This window comes from Lemur catta, chromosome 17 (assembly GCF_020740605.2).
Source record: "Lemur catta isolate mLemCat1 chromosome 17, mLemCat1.pri, whole genome shotgun sequence".
In the NCBI taxonomy this organism is placed as follows: Eukaryota; Metazoa; Chordata; class Mammalia; order Primates; family Lemuridae; genus Lemur; species Lemur catta.
This window is the reverse complement of record NC_059144.1, coordinates 24,540,400-24,546,716: the sequence shown is the minus strand read 5'-3', so window position 1 is coordinate 24,546,716 and position 6,317 is coordinate 24,540,400. Positions and strand designations below refer to the sequence as shown.

General features: G+C 47.2%; 1 protein-coding gene across 1 annotated transcript in view; it reads left to right on the top strand.

Annotated features, from left to right (window-relative positions):
* Positions 1-4,233: 4,233 nt before the first annotated feature.
* MAPRE1 (microtubule associated protein RP/EB family member 1) overlaps positions 4,234-6,317 on the top strand; it is a 28,185-nt gene continuing 26,101 nt past the window's right edge. Inside the window, exon 1 of the mRNA XM_045528826.1 lies at positions 4,234-4,428. The gene's annotated coding sequence lies outside the window, so the exon portion shown is untranslated. The remainder of the gene's footprint in view (positions 4,429-6,317) is intronic.

Genomic DNA, 6,317 nt, shown 5'->3' with positions numbered 1-6,317 from the left:
TGGGGGTGCAGGAACTGGCCTCTGGATAGTTCCACAGCCGTGTGGTGGGGGTCGGGGGCAGCACTGATGTCCAAAGTCTCCCATGCTTCCTTGGTCCCTCTAGTCTTCCAGCCAACTGAATGCCTCCATGCCAGGCCTTTGCTTCAGCCTTGATTCCTCTCTTGGGCCAGGCTGGGTTCCTATCCTGACTTCACCTCCCACTAATGTGACCTTGGATGTGCTCTATAGCCTCTCTGCCTCAATTTACCCAACTATAAAATAGGGATAATAATATCAACCTCATAGGGCTGATGTGTGGATCAAATAACTCAGTGTACGTGAAGCATATGGAAAAGTTTGGTGGGTAGTGAACGCTGAGTAAATGACAGCTGCCTTTCATTGCTGTTAGAGAACCCCCTGGCCACCCTGCAGTGAGACCTGATCACCATCATTATAGATGGGACAACTGACTCCAAAGAGCTCCCATCACATGCCCAAGATCACACAGACACTAGCACAAGGAGTAGGGAGTAGGAGTCTGCTCTGTGAAGCCAAAGTTTACCTTTTCTCCTTGGTCTCACCTGCATCTTTTTGTTGTTTGTTTTGTTTTATTTTGTTTTGCTGGAGCTTGAAATTACCTGGTACCCTTTGTAGCACTGGGTACAACTTGCCTGCCTTCCTGGCTTCCTTCCCTTCTTACTTTTATCCTGCCGAACTTCCCTTCCTCCCTCCTTTTTCCTGTCCTTTCTTTCTGCCTTCTTTCTGTTTACTGAGTTTTAAAATTTTTTAATTTTAAAATATGTAATTTTAGATTTGTAGAAAAGTTGCAAGAATAGTACAAAGAATTCCTAAATACCCATTACCGATGCCACTTTTACTTTGTCATTCTCTCTATATATTAATATCGTTTTTCTCTGAACCACTGGAGAGTAAGTTGCAGACATGAAGCCTCTTTACCTTTGAATCCTTTAGTGTGTATTTCCTACTAACCAGAACATGGTCTTATATAATTCCAGTACACTTACCACAGCCAGGAAATGAACATTCATCCACTTATTTATCTAGTCTATAGACCTTATTTAGATGTTGCCAATTGCTCCAATAATGTCTTTATAGAGGAAGAAAAATAAATACTTGTATTCTTTTCTGGTCCCGTATCTATTTCAGAATTACATGTTGCATTTAGTTATTTTTGTCTTGTAAAACTCTTAATAGTGAAATATACAAACAATAGTGCATCAACCCTGGTGCTTTAGACCTTGTAATCTGTCTGTGTTCTCTGAGCTTTGGTTCATTCTGAGGTCTCAGAATCGCAGAAAGAAAACAAGTTGGTGTTACTGGAGCTGGTGACTGCTCACTCTGAGTCTTTGTACATGCTAGTCTCAGCCTGGATCACCCTTCTCTCTTTCCAAACTGGTCCTCCAGTTCTCGCTACTTTCAGGAAAACTTCCTTACCCCTATTCTAGGCAGGATTAGGAGCCCTTCCCTAATCTGAGTCCTGGTTCCCGGCGTGTAGATAGAAGCATCTGTCTCAGCACAAAGCACTCAAATTATCATTTATTTTTGTAGTCATCTCTATGAGTTTGTAAGCTCCTCAAGGCAGCAGAGATCTCCCAACACCATTTTATTTTATTATTTTTTTAAAGAGATGGGTGTCACTGTTGCTCAGGCTGAGGTGCAGTGGCTATGTACAGGGCGATCCCACTACTGATGAGCATGGGAGTTTTGGCCTGCTCTGTTTTCAACCTGGGCCACCTCCTTAGGCAACTTGGTGGTCCCTGCCCCTCACCCTCTGCTCCTGGGAGGTCACCATATTGATGCCGAACTTAGTGTGCTCACCTGATAGGCATAGCTCACTACAGCCCAGGGCTCCTGGGCTCAAGAGATCGTCCTGCCTCAGCCTCTTGTGTAGTTGGACCTACAAGAGCATGTGCCACTGCACCCAGCACCCAATACCATTTTTTCAGTTCAATAAAGTTGTCATACATTTGTAAAACTCAGGCCTTGAAGTCCTAGTTTTTTGGTTTATTTTTGGATAGGAAATTCATAATTTCTATCTTTGATAATGAGATTACTTCGCATATTAAAAGTTGCTTTAAGATGCATATTAAAATCTCCAAAGGTATTTCTCTTTGCAGGATGGAGATTATTATTTATTTTTTATTTTTATTTTTTATTTTTTGAGACAGTGTCTCGCTCTGTTGCCCAGGCGAGAGTGCTGTCATGTCAGTCTAGCTCATAGCAACCTCAAACTCCTGGGCTCAAGCGATCCTCCTGCCTCAGCCTCCCGAGTAGCTGGGACTACAGGCATGTGTCCACCATGCCCGGCTAATTTTTTCTATTTTTAGTAATGATGGGGTCTGGCTTTTGCTGAGGCTGGTTTCGAACTCCTTACCTCAAGCAATCCTCCCACCTCGGTCTACCAGATTGTTAGGATTATAGGCGTGAGCCACCACATCTGGCCTTATTTTTTATTTTATTTATTTTTAAATTTATTATTTTTTTGAGAGAAAATCTCACTATATTGCCCAGGCTAATTTCAAACTTCTGGGCTCAAGTGATGCTCCTGTCTCAGCCTCCTGAGTAGCTGGGAATACAGGCATCACACCAGGCAGGAAGGAATTTTTTTTTTTTTCGTTTTATCCTCTGGCCTTTTGCAGTCAAAGGTCAATCTGACCCAGATAACCTTGGCTAGCTTCCTCCTCAGAGAGGAGAGTGTACTCTGAGCAGCTTATGTGCCCTGTTTTATCTTTTGGAAGGGGAGATGAGTTTTATTTTAGAGGCCCTTGCTCAGAAACCTCCTGTGACTCCCTGTGTCTATAGAACCAGGTCCAAATTTTCTAGGCTGGCGCTAGAGGCTCATCTTGACTTGGCTTTCTCCACTGATCTCATCCCCCACATTAATGTCCTTGCCCCCAAACCAAAATGGCCTCTAGACAATGCTGACAATTATGCTTGACATAATTTGATAACTGACATTAAGCAAAAGGATTCAGAAATCACTAACATTTATTGAGCACATACTATGTGCCAGGAGTGGTCTGAGAACTTCACACACATGTCATTTAACTCCTAGAAGAGCCAGAGTCTGAACCCAGACCAATTTCATTGCTGCTTATGAAATTCACTTAGCTTTTGGAAACTGAATGTCTTCATGTGCAAAATGGTGGTAACAGATGTTGCCCTGAAGCACTTATCAATATCTTTCCTTGATTATGTATGGTTTATATGAATTCACTGTAATGCTAATATGACCACTATTGTTGTAATCATTTGTTACTGGGCTCTTTGCTGTTGCCTCTTGTTTGCCTTCTACTCCAACCCTTTTGCCAGTTTAACTCCTCATCTTTCAAGGCAATTGTCACTTCTGGGAGGCCTTCTCACACCATCTAGGTGAGGTCAGGTCTTTTGTGATGTGCTCTTGGAGCGCTATACACCATAGAAACAACCAGCAATTCTGGTCGTTGAAATGTTGAAATGCTTCCAGATCAGTTGATAAACAGCTCCTGCCCCAGCTTCCGCCCATCGTCCTTCCCTGAACATCTGCCCTGGATAAGACTTGGTGTAGAAGGGTGTCTGTCTAGGCCCCTGCTCCACACAATCAATGCCATCACCCTGGCCACATATATTAGTCCTGCCTAGTGCTCAGTCTGGCTTGAAATCAAGGGGGTTTTGTGTCATTAATTGTGTCCTCTTTGCCTCCCCTGCCAGACTGGAAACTTTAAGAGGTTGGAGGCTGTGTCACAAGTCCCTAGGGCCTGATTGATTGGTCAGGGTTTCCTCTGCTTTAAAGTGGTGCAGTTCATTCTTTCAGCGAGACTCTACTGAGAATTTATGTACTGGCACTAGGACACACTGCGAACAGGACTGACAAGGCCCTTGTTTCGCAGACTGTGCAAAAAGGAAGACAGTAAAACAATAAACAAATAATCAAAATGCCTTCGTAAGGCACTAAGAAGAAAAGCCAGATGATATTACAAGATCACTACAGATAGGGTGGTCGCAGAACGTGTCTCTGAGGTGACTTTTAAGTCTTACCCCAAGGCGCCTATCGAGTCTTTATTATCCAATAATTCATTCTTATAGAAATTCATCGTACAATTTTCTTCTTGGCTACTGCCATGGAGATTTTGTAGCAGGACCCCGCCTTCTGGGCGGAGTCACGCCCGGCCTGAGGTGGGACTTCATTGGCTCTGGCCGACCACGTGCTCCCCCGGCAGTGGGTGTCTCGCCTCACAGGCGTTCCAGCTGTCGATCAAGGGCCGGGTTCCGCCCCCGGCGCGCCGCTGAGTCTCTATAAAAGGAGCCGGCGGCCGATGACGGGCCTTTACGCCGGCGCGTGCGTGTGAGGTCATCGCGCGGACGGGCGGGCGGGGTCGGCGGTTTGAACGAGACGAAGACGGAACCGGAGCCGGGCGCGGGCAGTGGACGCGGTTCCGCCGAGAGCCGGTGAGTCGTACAGGGGGCACGGGGCGGCGGCCGTGGGGGCGGCGGGTGGTCCAAGGCTGGGCAGGCCAGGGCCGGGCAGCCCCCAGTAGGCCCTGCAGTCGGCGCCCAGGCCGCTCCACACGGCGGTGCCGTTCGAGCCGGGTGGGGGAAGGGCGGGGCCGTGACCCGGCGCGCGCGAGTTGAGCGGGGGGCGCGCGCTCCGTTCTGCCTAGGGGGCGGGGCCTCGGGCCGGAAGTGGGGGCTGCCCCTAGGCGGCGTGGGGCGTCTGGGCTGTGGCTGAGGTGTGGAGCCCACCCTGCCGCGCCCGAAGGTCCCAGGGTGACTGGGTCCCGGAAGGGGGTGTGTGGACGAGGTGGGCCCTGTTGGGAGCTTTGGGGACCCACATTGTGAGAGGCGGTATCGCTTGATGGTCGGGTTGTGGATTCAGACCGGGGTTCGATTCCCTGCCCGGCGACCTTGAGCAGGCGCTTTAGCTGCTGTGGATCTCAGCTGTTTTATCTGTAAAGTGGGGACGATAATACTACGGACAGAAAGGTCTTAGCGCGGTGCGTGGCAAAAAGTAAGCCAGCTCCTTGGACTCTTTTCTTCAAGGGGTGTTGAGTGCCTGCTAGGTGCTAGGCACCATGCTAAGCGCTGGCTATACACCTGGGAGCAGGCGGGCAAAGACCTGTTCTCCAGGAGTCTGCATTGTGGTAGGCAGACAGGAAGTAAGAAAATGAATACAGGGACGAGACAATTTTGTGTAATTCTAGGAAGACAGTATAACAGGGTGATATCAACAGAGCTTTTCCAGTCCCCGCTTCGCAGCTGCCCTTGCGTGCTGCAGGGCAGAGCTTGGCCTGGGCCCCATCTTGGGAATGAGGATGCTGAGGCCCACTGAAGGAAGTTCTGCTAGGCCCGCATCCCCTTCTCTGATGGGATGTCTCTAAGAGTAGTAATAATAAGAGCAGCTCTTTGTTAATTGGCCACTTGCTGTGTGTTAAGCATTGTGTTAAGTGGCATTGTCATTTAATAATTCACATTGTCTTTAAGACATATCTTATTTTACAAATGAGGAGTCTGAGTCCGAGAGGTGAAGTTGTGTGCCTTTTGCTGCCCAACGCTGTGCATCTGTGACTTTGGAGTACAGGCTTTTAACCTCTTTATTACACTTTTTTCCTGAGGTCCAGAGCTATAGAGCATGTTTCTTGTAAGGTGCACCCTTTGTCATTGGTTATGAAAGTGTCTAGCAGTTTCTGGTACATAGGGAACCTTAGGGCATGATGTGCTTTTCAGTTAAGTGTTTTCACTTAGGTTCTCATTTAATCCTCACCACCACTTTGTGCAGAAGATAGTGTTTTACCCATTTTACAGGTGAGCTATTTGTGATTTGGAAAGGTGAAGTGTTTTACTCAGGGTCACATAACTATTTTCTGGTGATGCCTCCCTCTGCGTCTTTCCATAGGGCTCTGTATGGTGCCTTGAAAGTAATAGGGTGCTCTTCAGCCAGCATTGAGTTAGAATAGGTTTGAGAGCCTGCTAGAAGAGTTGCTGAAGGAAGAGAGAACGTGAGTGGGCAAGAGGGAGAATTTTCATTGTTGAAACCTAGGTCAAGGAAACTTATAAGGGTGAGGTGTTCATTGAGGCCAAGCAGTGGAATTCTTTTGGAGGAAGTGTGAGCTGTAGCTGTAGCTCTGAGAACAAGGCTCTGTTTTGACTGTATGGAAGAGGCAATTAATCGGTTGGGTCAGTGGATATTTATTGCACAGCCACAGGATGTCTAATCCTATGCATTTAGTGGCTGCAGAGTTTTCAGAGCACGTGGGACCAGGTATTAATGTACTGCTAATGAAAGAGTTTTAAATTATATGATGATGAAAGGCCATTAACGTTTTCTGAGCTGGGGTGTG